At 37.7% G+C, this 17,449-nt stretch overlaps 2 long non-coding RNA genes across 13 annotated transcripts in view; one reads left to right on the top strand and one right to left on the bottom strand.

Moving 5' to 3' along the window:
• Positions 1 to 12,619, top strand: part of LOC145723429 (uncharacterized) — a 258,189-nt gene extending 245,570 nt beyond the window's left edge. Inside the window, exon 5 of the long non-coding RNA XR_014148459.1 lies at positions 12,451 to 12,619. This is a non-coding gene — a long non-coding RNA (uncharacterized LOC145723429). The remainder of the gene's footprint in view (positions 1 to 12,450) is intronic.
• Positions 1 to 17,449, bottom strand: part of LOC145723430 (uncharacterized) — a 90,672-nt gene that overhangs the window by 34,197 nt on the left and 39,026 nt on the right. For 9 of the 12 annotated variants that reach the window (XR_014148463.1, XR_014148464.1, XR_014148465.1 and 6 more), the window contains one exon: positions 12,435 to 13,818. The exons of 2 other annotated variants lie outside the window; for them this stretch is intronic. This is a non-coding gene — a long non-coding RNA (uncharacterized LOC145723430). Of the gene's footprint in view, positions 1 to 8,311; positions 11,760 to 12,434; positions 13,819 to 17,449 lie in introns of those variants that run through there. One more of the 12 variants, XR_014148469.1, reaches the window with a different exon arrangement.

Consider the following 17,449-nt stretch of genomic DNA (forward strand, 5'->3'; position numbering starts at 1 on the left):
TCTTTGAACAGTATCAATTCGTCATAATATTTACTCTGCTCTGGATTTTGCTAGCTACTAGGGCTAGAAAAATGAAATTTCACTTCTTAACATTTATTTTAAAGGGTAAATATCATTAAGAGTGCAATAATAGATATAGAAAGGTGTTCACTGTAACATTTATTACAACAGCAAAACACTGGCAACAATCTGAACAACCATCACTATGGAATTTCCTAAATTATGTTGTATCCACACAGAAAAAAGTTACCCTAAAAAAGTATACTATGGAAATTTCTTGTTTCTGTTCTAATTTTCAATTGGATGAGATGGTATAGGTTAGAAACTCCAAAATATGTGCTTTCAGAAAGCAGTTTTACTGGGGAAGGAGTTAATCATGAAATGCTTTCTTTCTTTCTCATTTAAACTCCTTCTATGCTGTAGTAAGACCAGCTGGTGTTCCCATATGAGAGAGATTGTTTCTCTAATATTTGTAAGACTGACCAACCTAAATAATTGAGTCAGGGAGTGCCCCAGCTGGACATAATTATTCTGTGTAGATGGGGCCCTGGTAGATTGAATTATTTTGAGCATCTACCAGGGCACCTGACTGGTGACTGTGTATTGTGGGATACTTCATTCAGAACATTGAAAGCAACAGGCATTGATTTAGAAACAAAAAGAACCTAAATATAGGTTTACTTAGAGCTATCTTTGCCCGTATGTCAATCATTAAAACATGTGTTAATACACACGAGGCTTTCTTAAATCATCAGTAGTCTACAAATGACAATTTATAAACAACTAGTCAAATCTTGACTATCTGGAGAGGTGAGGTCTCACTTCAGATTCTGTTATAGAACACGGAACTTGCATTCTCAACTATAGAAAATTTATATGCTGCTGCCCCATCATGATTTCACTGCTCTCTTTTTACCTCTATAATTTGTGCATCGTTTTATTCTGAGTGAGTGTGGCAACTCTTCATTCGTTTATTTATTCATCAAATATTTATGGAGTGCCTACTTTGTACCACATCCTATCGTACAAATAATAAGATTTGGTTTGTACTCTCTGGCCATAAAACAAGTCTCATAAGTTATAGAGCCTTGAAAATTATTCAGAATATATTTTCTAAAAACAACAGAATTAAATTAGAAACCAACAGCAAAAAGCTATCTAAAAAATTCTCAGGTTCGTGGATTGGATAATGTATTTCTAAATAATTTATGGATCAAGAAATCAATTATAATGGAAATTAGAAGATATTTTTAAACTGAATGATAATGAAGATATTTCAGATTAAAAGGAAACAGTTAAAGCAGTGCACAGAGGGAAATTTATACTTTTAAGAGTTTATGTTAGAAAAGGAGAAAGGCTTAAAATCAATAATCCATGCTTCCACATTAAGATAACAGAAAAAGAAGAGGAATTTTAACCAAAACTAAGTAGAAAAATTAAGCTAATAAAGATAAGAATGGAAATCGATACAGAAAATGGACAGATAATAGAGAAAAGTACCAAAAGTAAAAACTTTGTTCTTTGAAAAGATTAATAAAATTGATAAAATATGGTTAAGGCAATGAGCAAACACAAGCCACTGTTGTGTAAATTAAAGAGGGGTCATCATTACAGATCCTAGAAGTATTAAAAGGATAGTAAAGGACTGTCATGAATAATTTTATGCAAATAACCTCAAGAACAATAATGAACAGGAAATCAATAGCAATACCTCATTCTTGGAGATATTACAAAGACATTTGACTTCATCACAAACTTGAAAGATACAGGAGTGATGACTCCTTCTAACCCTATGTAACTGTCCCAAATGAGCTATGAAGACAGCAAATCTTTTTGGAGAATGTCATTGGATTCTTGAGAAATTAATTAGGTAGGAACTCAGCAGCTCTCTACTAGATGTGGGCTCTATCTACTTTGCTACAGAACTGCCTATCATAAATTGGGTGTTATCTTATCTATCAAGCCATAAGGTTGAGTGTGCCTAGCAGCACTTCTTCAACAGGGTAAGTGGGACTCATGAGACTGAGCTCTAGCAGACATAAAGGTATCGGTAAGCTGTGTGAACATATGGTACCCATTTTGAGTATTCCCATCTTTGATGCATAACCATATCTCCTTCAACCCACTGATATAGCCTCATGGTGGGAAGAGCACCCTATGACCATTTAAAAGAAACAAAACATTAAACCTGATTTATGGATGATGATTCTACACTATATGCAGATTGCTGTACTTACTAATCTCAATTGTGTGTGACAATAATGATGAATTGACAATGATGACAAGTGACAATGATGAAGAGAAATTCTCCCTCTGGGCAGAATTTTAAGTGGTACATCTTTTTGTTCACATTTATTGGAAACAGGGATGTCCTGTGTTATGAGTCTAAATTGATAATCAGGGGCTAATGATTGTCTGGATTGGCAGAGACTAGAAAAAAATAACACTGGAGGATTGGCAATAAGAAGGTCTAGGGGCAGAGTAAGTGAATGGAAACTTTTGACATACCAAGGGCAGGTGGTAGGAGTGGTCTGCCCCAGGTGCGGTTTTTAGAACATAAATCAACAAAAGATCTTTTGAGGGAGGAGTATTGTATCACTGACATTGTTTAGAATTGCCAGCACATGCTGCTAATAAAAAGAAGACTAACTTATAGTTGCCTTTATTATTATTTTTAAGTTCTCTGCAAACAGTGCACCCCCTTATCACCTGCACCTGGTGAGCCACTCCTATTGCCCTGTCTTTGACCCAGAGTGTGACAATATTTGTGAATATTTATGAATGCTGACTAAGGATCTTCACATCTGAGGACCTTCTCAATAATCAAATGGCCAAAGGATGGACAGATGACCCACTCCATGGAAGTCAATCAGCAGCCACGTTCCTTGGTCATTCTAGTGATTGCCCACTGAGTTCATGGAAAGTATGGCAGTAGGAATGGAAGTTATGTATGGGATCTGGCCCCTGGCCCCTACCTCTGAAGGGTAGCCAGTGCATCAACAGCAGATATCAACCCTGAGCCCTACTACATCACCATATCTCAGTATCACTAGCCAGCCACCTGGTGGCAGAATAATGATATGGGACTCCTATTGGTGGTGGGGGCAGGAATGTATCATCATTGAATAGGCAGTCTTAAATGAAATAGTCTTGCTTAAAGCAGTCAACTTATAAAAGTAGGAAAGATATAAGTGAATGAGGAAATTGAAGAGCAGCATAATAGAGATGAAAGTAGAAATACTTTTCTTTTAAACTGTAAAAACCACAAAAAGATTTTGTGATAAAATCAAAAGGACATAAAATGAAAGGACTTATGAAAGAGACAAAAACTTTTGCTATTCCATTTATAGTTTAATAGAGAACATCAAATAAATTTGGTGTGAGAAAGGCAACAAAATGGCAGAAAGGCAGGAATTAGTTGGGAATTCTATCTAAATAAAAATATATAAATAAACTTGAAAATCTTGATGAAATGTATAATTTTCTAGGTAATTACAAATTATAAAATTGACCAAAGGAGGTGGAATATCTGAAATGGGCTAATAAAAGAATAAAATGGTTTTCAATGAAAATCACAAAAGGTAGAAAAAGTGTGGAAGACAAAGATAAGAATAAAAAACAAAGGGCAACCCATTGAAAATAGTAACAAATAAGGATAGCTGTTAACCCAACTATATCAGTAATCACTTTAAATGTCAATGGTCTAAATACATCAATTTAAAGACAGAGATTGGGGGTGCCCGGCTGGCTCAGTTGGTGGAGCATGTGAATCTTGTTCTCAGGGTTGTGAGTTCAAGCCTCATGTTGGGTATAGAGATTACTTAAAAAAACAAAAAGCCTTTAAAAAAAAAGACATATTGTCAAAGTATATAAAAAAACATGACCCAAGTATATATTGTCTATAATAAACTCACTTTAAATATAAAGACATGTATATATTAAAACTAAAGTGATGGAGATATACTATGCTAACTCTAATCAAAAGAAAATAGGAGTAACTATATTAATTTTAGACAGAGCAGACTTAAGGGCAAGGAAAATTATCAGGGATAAAGAGGAGCATTATATAATGATAAAGAGGTCAGTACTCCAATAAGACATAGCAACCCTTAATGTCTATGTGCCTAACAGCACAGCATCAAAATACATGAGGCAAAAATGGATAGAAATGCAAGGAGAAATAGATGAATCCACTATGATAGTTGGAGACTTTAACACTTCTCTATCAGAAATGGATAGATCCAGCAAGCAGAAAATCAGTAAGGACATAGTTGAACTCAACAGCACCATCATTCAACTGGATATAATTGACAGCTATAGAGTACTTCATCCAATGACAGCAGATTAACAATCTTTTCAAGCTCATATGGAACATTCACCAAGAGAGACCACATTTTGGACCAAAAGTATAAACTAACAAGTGTAAAGAATAGAAATCATACAATGTCTGTTTTCAGACTTTATGAAATTGAACTAGAATTCAATAATAGAAATGTAGCTGAAAAATTTTTAAATATTTGGAGATTAAAGAGGACAATTTTAAGTACATGAGTGAACGAGGAAATCTCAAGAGAAATATAAAAATATTTTTAACTAAATTAAAATGAAAATATAACATCAAAATTTGTGGAATACAGTGAAAACAGTGCCTACAAGGAAATTTATAGCATTAAATGCATATACTGGAAACAAGAAAGATCTAAAATTAATAGTCTAAATTTCCACCTTAGGCAATTAGAAAAAGAAGGGCAAATTAAATCCAAAGTAAGCGTAAGAAAAAAATCATAAAAATTAGAGCAGAAATCAATGAAGTCAATAAAGAAATATTAACAAAATCAAAATATTAACAAAATCAAAAGCTGGGGGTGCCTGGGTGGCTCAGTCGGTTAAGCATCTGCCTTTGGCTCAGGTCGTGATCCTGGAGTCCCGGGATCGAGGCTCACATCGGGCTCCCTGCTCGGCAGAGAGTCAGCTTCTCCCTCTCTCTTTGCCCCTCACCCTGCTGGAGTGTTCTTCTTCCTCTGCTCCTAACCCCACTTGTGCTTTCTCTCAAATAAATAAATAAAATCTTTAAAAAAATCAAAAGCTGGTTCTTCAGAAAGACCAATAAAATCAATAAACATTTAGCCAGCTAACTAAGAAAAAAAAGGGAGAAAACACAAATTGCTAGTATCAGAAATGAAAGAAGGGACATCATTATAGATACCATGGATGTTAAAAGGATAATAAAGGATTATTATGAACAACTCTATGTCCATAAACTTAATAACCTAGATGAAATGGATCCCATTCCTTGAAAGACATAATCTGCTAAACTCACTCAAGAAGAAACAGATAATCTGAATAATTCTGTATCTATTAAAGAAATTGAATCAATAATTAATAACCTTCAAAAAGAGAAGGTACCCAGCCTTCTTGAGTTCACTGGTAAATTCTGTCCAACATCTAAGGAAGAAATTATAACAACTCTCTGCAATTTCTTCCAAAAAATAGAAGCTAGAGGGAATATTTCCTAATTCATTCTATGAGGCTGGCATTACCCTAATACCAAAACCAGACAAAGACATTACAAGAAAACTGCAGATCACTATCTCTTATGAATACAGATGCAAAAATTCTCAACAGGCTATTAGCATATCAAATCCAACAATGTATAAAAACAAATATACATCACAATGGAGTGGGATTTATTTCAAGTAAGCAAGGTTGGTTGAACAATCAAAAATCAATTAATGTGCGGCACCTGGGTGGCTCAGTTGTTAAGTGCCTGCCTTCAGTTCAGGTCATGATCTCGGGGTCCTGGGATTGAGCCCCGCATCGGGCTCCCTGCTCGGCAGGAAGCCTGCTTCTCCCTCTCCCACTCCCCCTGCTTGTGTTCCCTCTCTTGCTGTGTCTATCTCTGTCAAATAAATAAAATCTTAAAAAAAAAAAAATTAATGTAATCCATCACATCAACAGACTAAAAGAGAAAAATCATATAATGATCATATCAATAGATGTGGAAGTATTTGACAAAATCCAAGACCCATTCCATGATAAAAACTTTCAGCAAAGTAGGAATAGAGGGGAACTTGTTCAATTTAATGAGGAACATCTACAAACAAACAAAACAAAACACTACAGCTAACATCATACTTAATGGTATGAAACTCAAAGCTTTTCTGCTAAGATCAGGAACAAGGCAAAGATGTCCCATCCCTCCACTGCTTTTCAACATCATACTGGAGTTCCTAGCTAATGCAATAACACAGGAAAAGGAAATAAAAGATATACAGATAGGGAGGGAAGCTATAAATTATCTTTGTTTGCAGATGACATCATCTTCTATATAGAAAATTCAAAAGACTACCAAAAAACTCCTAGAACTAACAAGTGATTATAGAAGGGTTGTAGGATACAAGGTTAATATACAAAAGGCAATCACTTTCCTATATACTAACAATGAATAAGTGGAATTTGAAATAAAAACATATTATCATTTATATTAGCAGTCCCCAAAACAAAATACTTAGATATAAATCTTACCAAATTTGTACAAGATCTACTTGTACAAAACTTTTTTGAAGAAAACTACAAAACTCTGATGAAAGATATCAAAGAACTAAATAAATGAAGAGAGATTTCATATTCATGGATTGGAAGACTCAATATTGTCAAGATGTCAGTTTTTTCCAACTTGAGCTATAGATTAATGCAATCCCAGTTAAAATCTCAGCAAGTTATTTTGTGGATATTGACAAACTGATCCTAAAGTTTATATGGAGAGGAAGAAGACCCAGAATAGCCAACCAAGTATTAAAGGAGAAAAACAAAGAAGACTAATATTACCTGACTTCAGAACTTAATATAAAGCTACAGTGATCAAGACAGTGTGGTATTGGTGAAAGAACAGAAAAATAGATCAACTGAACAGAATAAAGAGACCAGAGTAGGTCCACATAAATGTAGTCAACTGATCTTTGACAAAGGAGTGAAGACAATACAGTGGACCAGTAGTGCTGGACGTCCACAGCAATAAAATGAATGTAGATACAGACCTTATGCCCTTCACTAGAGTTAACTCAAAATGGATCATAGACCTAAACGTAAAACACAAAACTATAAAACTCCTAGAAGATAATTTTGGAGAAAAATCTACATAACTTTGGGTATGGCAATGACCTTTTAGATTAAGGACCAAGGGAATGATCTGTGAAGAAATAATTAAAAAGCTAAACTTTGTTGAAAGTAAAAATTATGCTCTGATAAAGACAATATCAACAGAAAGAGAAGACAAGCCACAGGCTAGGAGAAAATATTTGCAAAAGACACATCTGATAATGGATTGTTATCCAAAATATATAAAGAACTCTTAAAACTCAGCAATGAGAAAATGAACAACTCAATTAAAAAATGAGCCAAAGGACTGAACAGACCATACCGAAGAAGACATACAGATGGCAAATAAGCATATGAATATATGTTCCACATCATATGTCATTAGGAATGGTGAATAAATAATAAGATATCTTCATACCTATTATAATGTCCGAAATCCGAAACACAGACAACACCAAATGCTGATGAGAATGAGGAGCAATGGAAACTCTCATTTATTGCTGGTGGGAATGCAAAATGCTGCAGCCACTTTGGAAGACAGTTTGTCAATTTCTTACAAAACTAAACATATGCTTACCATATGATCCAGAAGTTGTGCTCCTTGTTATTTACCCAAATGAACTGAAAACTTATGTTCACACCAAAACCTGCACATGGGTGTTTATAGCAGCTTTTTTCATAATTGTCAAAACTTGGAAGCAACCAGGATGTTCTTCAGTAGGTGAATGGACAAACTGTGGTACATCCAGACACAAGAATATTATTCAGTGCTAAAAAAGAAAGAAGCCAATCTGCAAAGTTTATGTACTGTATGATTCCAACTACATGATATTCTTGAAAAGGCAAAATTAAAGAGACAAAAGATCCGTGGTTGCCAGGGACTGGTGGGGAAAGTGGGGAGGGATGAATAGATGAAGCACAGAGGATTTTTAGGGCAGTGAACATATTCTGTATAATACCATAAGGCTGGATACATGTCATTATACATTTGTTCAAACCCATAGAATGTACAACATCAAGAGTGAACCCTAATGTAAACTATGGATTTTGAGTGGTAATAATGTATCAATGTAGGTTCATGAATTACAACAAATGTACCAATGTGGTATGGGATATTGAAGTGGGAGAGCCTGTGCATGTGTTAGGAAAGAGATATATGGGAAATTTCTATACCTTCCACTCAATTTTTCTGTGAACATAAAACTGCTCTAAAAAATAAAGTTTATTAGAAGTAGAAAAACGGACAAAAATAATATTGATAAAATTATAGGCCACTTTCATTTGTGAATACAAATATAAAAATCTTTCTAAAAATTTTACCAAGTAAAATCCAATAGTGTATTACTATATCACGACCAATTGGGATTTACCACAGTAAAACAAGAAAATTTTGATATTAGGAAATGTTATTAATGTAATTCCCTATGTTACCAGATTAACGTAAAAAAGCTCATGATCTTTCAATAGAAGCTGAAAAAAGTGTTAGACAAAATTCAGTACCCATTTGTGATAAAAAAAAATCTTTTAAGCTAAAGATAGGAAGAAATATCTTTAATAAAGTATGAGTTATAGTCAAGAACTGACAACAAGCTCCATACTTAATAGTAAAATATTACCATGACAATCGGAAATAAAACATAGTCACCATCTGCACTAATGTTTGTCAATGTATAAACAAGAAAAAGGAATAAAAGGAATAAATACAGGGAAAGGAGGCAATAAAATTGAAATTATTTCCAGGGAAATGATCATCTAACTCAAATTTTAGAAAATAATCAGTGTGAATTTTGTGATGGTTATGCATTACTAACTTATTTGCACAGTAAAACCAACTAGTGTATTTAAAAATGAATATTCAATGTATTAGGGTAATAAACTTTAAAACTTTGGTTCTCTCTAAGCCTTTAAGTTCAACTTACAAATCTTGCTTTTCTTTTTGTAAGTATTGTTAAATATGAACAATCACCTTCACCTTTTTAAAAAAAATGTTTGAGTAACTTAAGTTTTATAGACTAAATTCTTTAAAAATTAGTTCCTTTTTTAAGATTTATTTATTTATTTTAGACAGAGTGAGAGAGAGAGAGCATGAGCAGGAGGGGCAGAGGAAGAGGGAGAGAGAATCTCAAGCAGACTCTACCTCAAGTGCAGGGCCCAAGGCCGGGCTCCATCTCACGACCCTCATCAGGACCTAAGCAGAAAGCAAGAGTCTGATGCTTATCTGACTGTACCACCCAGGCGCCCCCACAATTAGTTCTATTTATACCTTACACTCTCTTAAAGGAAATAAAATGTACTTACAACTTTGATAAATTTATTTTTCTTCAAAACCTTAAACATGCCTGTTGTAATAAGCAAAACCTTTCTAAGTATGTATACAACTTTTGTAAATCAAATAAATTAAACCTGTAAGTGTGGCATAGCTCATATTATTTAACATTCCAATACTGTTTACAGATTTGGTAAATTTTCTTTCATATTTCAAAATAAATCCCTAATTCTTTTTTTTTTTTTTGTAGGCCAGGGAGGGACAGAGGGAGAGGGAGAGAGAGAATCTAAAGCAGGCTCCACACCCAGCGGGGAGCCAGGCACAGGGCTTGATGTCACGACCCTGAGATCATGACCTGAGCCAAAATCAAGAGTCAGACGCTTAACTGACTGAGCTACCCAGGTACCCCAAAATAAATCCCTAATTCTAAAGTCGGTTATTCAGCTACACATTTCAAATTGAAATCACAAGCCTAATCCATCAGAAACCTAATGGCCGTTCAAATCCAAATCTACCCAAATTATGCTAAATATAACACAAAATAATTTAAGTTTTATTTTCTTTAGAATATATTAAATTCTAAACTTCCATGAGATTGGAAACACACTGCCTCAAGGGGTCAGTTTTACCACTGCTAGCAAACTGGGTTTTATCATCTCAAGTAAACATAGGTTAAGAGAAAGGAACCTGGGATCTGTATATCCAGTGTGATTCTCCCCTTATCACCAATAGACACCTTGAGCGCCTTTCACTGTTGCTATGACAACAGGGACTCCAAGTATAAACCCTTCAAATGGGATTCCTTTCTCTTGGGTTCAAGTTATACAATACCCAGTTCTTCCATCTGATTTAAGTCCACAACCTCCTACTGAGGTTGCTGATAACTGTCCACCTAAACTCTTTACTGCCTGATCGAATTCTGTATTTACATGTTCTTTCTCTCTGGTTAGATTTGAAATCTTACAGATACTTAAAGGACACATGAATATATTTCACACCTTTGGCTCTAAGGTCAAAATATCAGTCATACTAACAAGAGTTTTCAGAGAGGAGTGAAGAGAATTAACTAAAGGAATTTTTAATAAAATGGCTGGATATAAGATATTTGTAGTATCTCTACACCAGCAATTAGGAAATGTAATAGCAAAAGCAACAAAAACTATAAAATATCAGGAATAAATCTATCAAGAAATGTGTAAAAACTACGTAAGTAATACTTTAAAACCTTATTCAAGAACATAAAAGAAGACCTCAATAAATGAAGATGGAAGTTATGTTTCTGGATGAGGAGGTTTAACACTGTAAGGCTACCACATCAGTTGCAAATTAATAAATTCAAATTTTTATGAAATTTGAAAAGTGATTCTCAAACATACCAGATTTTTAAAAATGAATGAGGAAAAATGAGGTGGAACTTGACTTATCTGGTATCAAGTTATTCTATAAAGCTATAGTAATTAAAGTAAAATACTATTAACTCCTATATAAAGAGAACAATTGAACAGAATAGAAAATCTCCAAACAGATGAAGAAATGAATTGGAATTTAGTTTATAATAAAAATGGTATTTTGGGGCACCTGGGTGGCTCAGTTATTTAAGCATCTGCCTTCGGCTCAGGTCATGATCCCAGGGTCTGGGATCAAGTCCCGCATCAGGCTCCTCGCTCAGTGGGGAGTCTGCTTCTCCCTCTGCCTCTCTCCCCATCTTGTGCTCTCTCTCTCTCTCTCTCCCTCAAATAAATCAAATCTTTTAAAAAATGGTATTTTTAACCAAAGAAGAAAGAATGAAATGGTGTTGGAACACTTTGGAAAAATAAATATATATATCTATTCACACTACAATAACTCCAAATGAATTAAAAACATCTTGAAAAAACAAAATTACAAGAGTATTAGAAGGAAAGATGGAGAAATATTTCACTGGGGTAAGGTCTTCCTAAGCAACACACAAAACCTAGAATCCACAAAGGAAAAAATACTGCTTTTTCTCCCATAAAAATATAAAGTTTTCCTCAAAGGCACCATTTAAAAAGTTAAATTCAAACACAAATAATAGACTGAGATAAAAATATTTGTCAAACATGTAATTAACAATTAGTATCCACAAAATAAAAACGTACCTCACAAATACAAAGAAAGATGAATAACCCAATTGAAAAATAGGGAAAGAATGTGAATAGGTCATTAACAGCAGAAAAGTACAAATGGTCCACAAACATAAAAAGTTGGGGAGGGGCGCCTGGGTGGCTCAGTCGTTAAGCATCTGCCTTCAGCTCAGGTCATGATCCCAGGGTCCTGGGATCGAGCCCCGCATCGGGCTCCCTGCTCGGCGGGAAGTCTGCTTCTCCCTCTCCCACTCTCTCTGCTTGTGTTCCTGCTCTCGCTGCGTCTCTCTCTGTCAAATAAATAAATAAAATCTTTAAAAAAAAAAAAAAAGTTGGGGAGCCTTGCTCCTTATGAAGGAAATGCAAATAAAAACAACACTGTGATGTCATTTTTTACTCAGTGGATTGGAAAAAAATTTAACTTGATAATATCCAACATCAGCAAGTGTGGGGGGGAAGTAAATGCCATCAGACAGTCCTGGTAGAAATGTAAATTGATATCTTTCGGGCAGTATCTGTCTACACGAATGGATCTTTGACCCAACAAGCATTCTACGTTGAAGAAATATTTGTGCCTGCAGAGATGTTAGAAAAAATTCCTCTTTATACAATTTAAAGATCCATCAGTAGAAATATGGTTGGATAAATTATATCAGTATGATGTGCACCTATTAAAAAGAAAAACACATTCAGTCAAAACAAGTATATCGAATAACACATGTATTGTGACTCCATTAAAAAAAGCAAATGAACACCAAAATGTATATGGTTACATGTCCCTGTATTTATGGCAATGTATAGAGAAAGGACTAGAAATTTACAGACCAAATTGCTGACTTTGGATCGTCTTTTGGGAGGGGAGTTGGAATATTGGAGAAGAGGGTTGTTTTTATAAGTATCTGACTTCTTTAATTCAAAACCTTTTCAGCTGTCATAGCTTTTGGCTAAATAATCAATAAAATTACCTCCTTGTTTCTCTAGGATGTTCTCCTGGATTTATCTCAGAGCTCCATTAGCAGATGCTACAGACAAGTGGGATCTGAAAGGATGCAGCATTCGGAATGGTCTCCCCATCGTGGACAGGTTAGCTTTGGGAATTGTTGGGGCGTGGTTTATTGATTCATATATTCGTCATTCTTTCATTCTGTAAATAGTATGCTGATGAAGCTAGACTCACAGAGAGTTAACATTTATTTAGCAGAGCTAGCCCCACTTTCAAAGTCTGGATTAAAATCTTGGCTGTGCTGGTTCACTGATCACTCTGGCGGAGGGGGGAAAATATCCTGCAGTCACTTGTGTCATAATCATGGCCTCAATTGAGTAATTAATTGTCCAGTCCTATGTAGTAATCAAAGTCTGAATTTGTGTCAGGTTAAATCACCTTTCTTCCCCTGGCTGAGTCGTGCTTCTGCTTGGCCCTTCAGAGTGGAAGAGGGATTGCTGTCCATTTCTTACCAGCCTCTCATTTCTCCTCCTCTCCCCCCTGACTATGCAGGGGACCCAGCGGTGGGGAAGACGGGGGACTTGACAGGTTCTCACTTGACCGTTGCTGTCATAAGCTGACTCTGCCATCTCTGGACCTTATAAGTTCTTCTGTGGGTTCCTCAGAGGCTCCCCTGCAGGGCCTCTTCAAGTTCAACTCCTTTGAAGTGGGCAGTGTCCCTTCTTTGGCTGGTCACTCTGCAGCCTCACCGATTGCTCGGCTTCCGCATTCTTCCACTTTCATCTGATCTCTGGCAGAAGCTTAGACAGGGCAGGGCTCCATTTTTAAGGACATTGGGACAGCATTCTTCTGTGGATTTCACACATTTGGGGGGCTCTCACGGCACTGCCTTGCAGTTATTACTACTTGGAAAAACACCCATCAGGCTCTCCAGATGCTCCCTTTGGAGCCCCTCTCACTAGAACTAGGATAAGGAGCAGGTACTTCTCTCTCTCTCTCTCCCCCCTAGTGGTAGGAGGGCTAAGCAGTGGGAGCCACAGTCAGAAGTGGACCGCAGGAAATCCTCTTCTCCAAAGCCCCACTTTAGGCACTTTCAAGGGATGGATCCGAAAGCCCAGTGAATCAGAACCTCACCGAGGCTTTGTCTCTGCCCTTTTAAGCCCGCATTATGGGTGAACACATCCACAGTTGAGAAATCAGTTCTTAACATTTTCTTTAAGTGTTTACATCTTGGTTAGCAGCTTCTGCTGGATTTCCTTTCTGTTTCATCTTGGTGCCTCAGTAGAAAATTTCAAATTAACATCCTGTTTCCATTTGTTTGCTTGTCTATTGTAGCAAACAATTATTGAGTACCTTTGGTATGCCAGCTATAGCTACAGTGATGAATCCTTTGAGAGCTTTAATTCCTATGAACAAGAGAGGAAAACAAAAAAGAATAGTTTTATCTTCAGTCTGTGTTTAGGAACCCAAGTTCAGAAATGCCATTTGTTCTCCTTACCCTCACTGGTGCTTTGTCTTGTTTTCTTGGAGCAGAAGCCCTTGTACCACAAAATGTATTTGGGTTAGCCTTGATCAAAACACTTACTTCTTGGGTGCCTGGGTGGCTCAGTTGGTTAGGCGACTGCCTTCGGCTCAGGTCATGATCCTGGAGTCCTGGGATCGAGTCCCGCATTAGGCTCCCTGCTCGGCGGGGAGCCTGCTTCTCCCTCTGACCCTCCCCCCTCTCATGTGCTCTCTCTCTCTCATTCTCTCTGTCTCAAATAAATAAGTAAAATCTTTAAAGCAAAACAAAACAAAACAAAAACATTTACTTCTGGACAAAGAAAGAAATGAAGAACTAGCATCTTCTTTGTAACACACATTGAGCTTGGGAATCATGAATAAAATTGATAGTAACTGAGTTTTGGAGTAAGATATACATGGATGTCAATCCTGGTTTCACTATAGTGCAAGGGTCTTAATCTTTCTAAGTTTTATCAGTAGTGTGGTGTGATGGTTAATTTTATGTATCAGTCTGACTAGGCCATAGCGGGCCTAGACATTTGGTCAGATATTACTCTGAGTGTGTCTGTGAGGATATTTCTGCATGAGATTAATATTTGAATTGATAAACTGAGTAAAGCAGATTGCCCTTCTTTCCACATGTTAGTAATAATGGCAACAGAACCACTACCCAGTCTCCATCGGTCACCGTGCCAGACACTGAGAGTGATGAACACTGATAAGCCCCCTTCCCTTGTGAGTTTGTGAGTTTACATTCAGGTGGTAGGGTGAGGGGGACAGAGAAAAACAAAGAAAAACAAAACACAACCAACAACTAGAGAGTAAATAACTGAATAGAAAACTAACAAACTGCAGATGTGGCAGGAAGGAAATAAAAAGGTGATGAGAGAGAATAATGGGGTGTGGAGGGGACTTTAATAGGTAGTAAGGAAGGATACAAAGGGGAGGTGACGTTTAACCTGAAACTGTGAGGATGGGAAGCAGCCATCCACTCACAGGATGAGGAGGAACATTCCAGACAGAAGAACAGAGTCCCGGAGGCAGAAAGGCATTGGCCCATTCAGGGAACTGAGAGAAAACCAGTGAGTGTGGGACAGAGTAGGGGAGGGAGAGAGTGCTACTAGGTAAGGTAATAGAGAAATGGGGAGGAGTCAAGCCTTGCAGGGCCATGGAAACCATACTACAGAGTTTGGATTTTATCCTAGGTGTTATGAAACCAAAACATATCTTAGGATGGAGAGTAACATGAGCCAAATTCCATTTTAAGAAGATCTAGCTTTCTTGCTGTGACAGAGAGAATGGGTTAGAGGGGGACCAGAGTAAAGGCAGGTAGAAAAGTTTGCATTGGTGTTGCTTGAACAAGCAAGATTTGATGGTGGTCCCAGTTATGGTGAGGGAAATGTGGAGGAAGTAGCAAATTTATATTATAACTCAGAGATAGAATTAATAGGATTTGCTAATGGATTAGATGTGAGCTGAGGAAGCTGGGACAAGGGAAGGATCGTCTTGATTTCCAGGTTTAGCAAATGAGTGGATGATAATGCCATTGTCTCAGGGGAGCAATTCTGAAGACATGGTAGGAGGGCAGAATTAGGGAGGGAAGAGGAGTTTTGTGTTGGGTGTATCAAGTGTGATATTTCTGTAGAGATGTAAATAAGGCTACTAAATATGTTGGCATGTGCCAGTGGTTCTCAAACTTCAGGGAGCGTCAGAAACACCTGCAGGGCTTGATAAAAGATTGCTGGGCCCACCTCCAGAGTTTCTGGTTGAGAAGGTTTGGGTGGGGCCTGTGAATTTGCATTTCTAACAAGTTCCCAGGTGATGCTGTTCCTGCTGGTCCAGGGTTTCTACTTGAAGAATCACTGGTCTAGACAGAGGATAATTCTAGGAGTCTGGAAGTCATCAGCCTGAAGATAACATTTAAATCCATGGGACTAGATGAGATTGCCTAATGAGGTTGTGGGGAGAAAGGAGAGAAGAAGGTCCCGGATTAAGTTTTGAGAGGGATTAGAGAAGAAAAACCCAATAAAGGCAGGATCAGAGAAGAAGGAAAATGAAGAAAGCGTGGAGTTTCAGAAGCCAGAGGGGTTGAAGATTTCAGGTCCAGATTGCCTGAACATGACAGATACTGTTGAGAAGCAGAATAAGAAGGGGGCAGTGAAGTGCCCATCATTTTACCAATATTAGAACTTCTGTGAAGGGCAAGTACTTTACAAACAGTATCTCTCTGAATTCTTCACAAATCCCATGAAAGGAGTACAGTTAGCTGAATTTTATAGTTAAGGGAAGTGAGGCTCAGAGATGATACAGTTTGTTAGGGCAACAAAGGGTCTAAAGCCCACGTTTCTTCTGCTAGCATCCTAGGGAAGGCGATGCTCACTGCATCCTCTACTTGTGGCTAAAATCTACAAGGCAAGCCAACCTTTGGCAAAACCTTGAAGGAGACATGCTGCTCACTCCTCCCCAAGGCATTCACTACCCCCTGGCTGCTTCCAGACAGTTGCAACAGCATGCTCACCCGCCGTCCTGGTTGACTCCCTGTGCCTTCCATACTCAAGACCCACCTGGACTTCAGTCCTTGGCAATAGCATAAACCTGTCTTATTACCAAATGATAATGGATCAAAGTGGGTGCTAGTTGGTGGTGTGCAGTAAAGACTTCACAATCACCTTTCTCAAAGCGAGGGGAGGCCCTGATTTGCAGCATTTGGTGATTTCAAGGCACCACGGGCTGATTTCAGGCTCCGGTGTGATGGGAACGTGGAGTTGGGAAGAGATGCACATAGTTGGCTCTCTCAGGCCCCTGTGAGCTGGATCCAGCACACTGCTGGAATGATTTAACATGTTGATTTTCATGTCACATATTTCCATTCTACACACAGGCTTCTGGAGACAATGTCTTAACCACAAGTTGTGGGAACTCCAGGCCATCTGCCCAGCCACGGGGGGAGATGTGCAGAATAGGGAGGCCAGTGTGCAGCCTCTAAGCCATAACTCAGAGGCAGTCACCTGCTTCCTCAATGTCCGATCTCACCCAGGAGCAGAGGGAATGTCGGTTTAAAAACTGGCATCCATATCCCTCTTTGGTTTCCAGGGTTCAAAAATGTTCTTTTATGAGGATTACAGGCTTGTTCTTCTTTGGTGTCAGCAGGCGTTTATGATGGCTGTAGCAGGAATGAGAATTTGGGTCTGGAATAAGCCTCGCTGTTTCTTGCCAGGCTGCAAAGGTTTATGGTGGAGACCAGACACATGTCTTGCTCACGCCCATATGCTACTCTGTATCCGGAATCAGAGAGGAGGCCACATCCTCACACAGGCAGGAATGGCAGCTGAGGGCTCAGTCCTGAGGCACAAGGGAATTTTAACTTCCTCATGTAACTTCCATTTGCTCTTAGCCTTTTATTCCTAAAAGCACAGGTCTCAGAAGTGGTCTCTGGGGAGTTACGTGATGTGAGATTATGGTGGATAGTGTTGTAATGTTACCTCACACCACTTAAGGGGAGGGAATCTAGTCGGTGGGGAACGGGGACAAGTG

This window comes from Leptonychotes weddellii, chromosome 9 (genome assembly GCF_054177405.1).
Source record: "Leptonychotes weddellii isolate Sample4059 chromosome 9, ASM5417740v2, whole genome shotgun sequence".
NCBI classification, from domain to species: domain Eukaryota; kingdom Metazoa; phylum Chordata; class Mammalia; order Carnivora; family Phocidae; genus Leptonychotes; species Leptonychotes weddellii.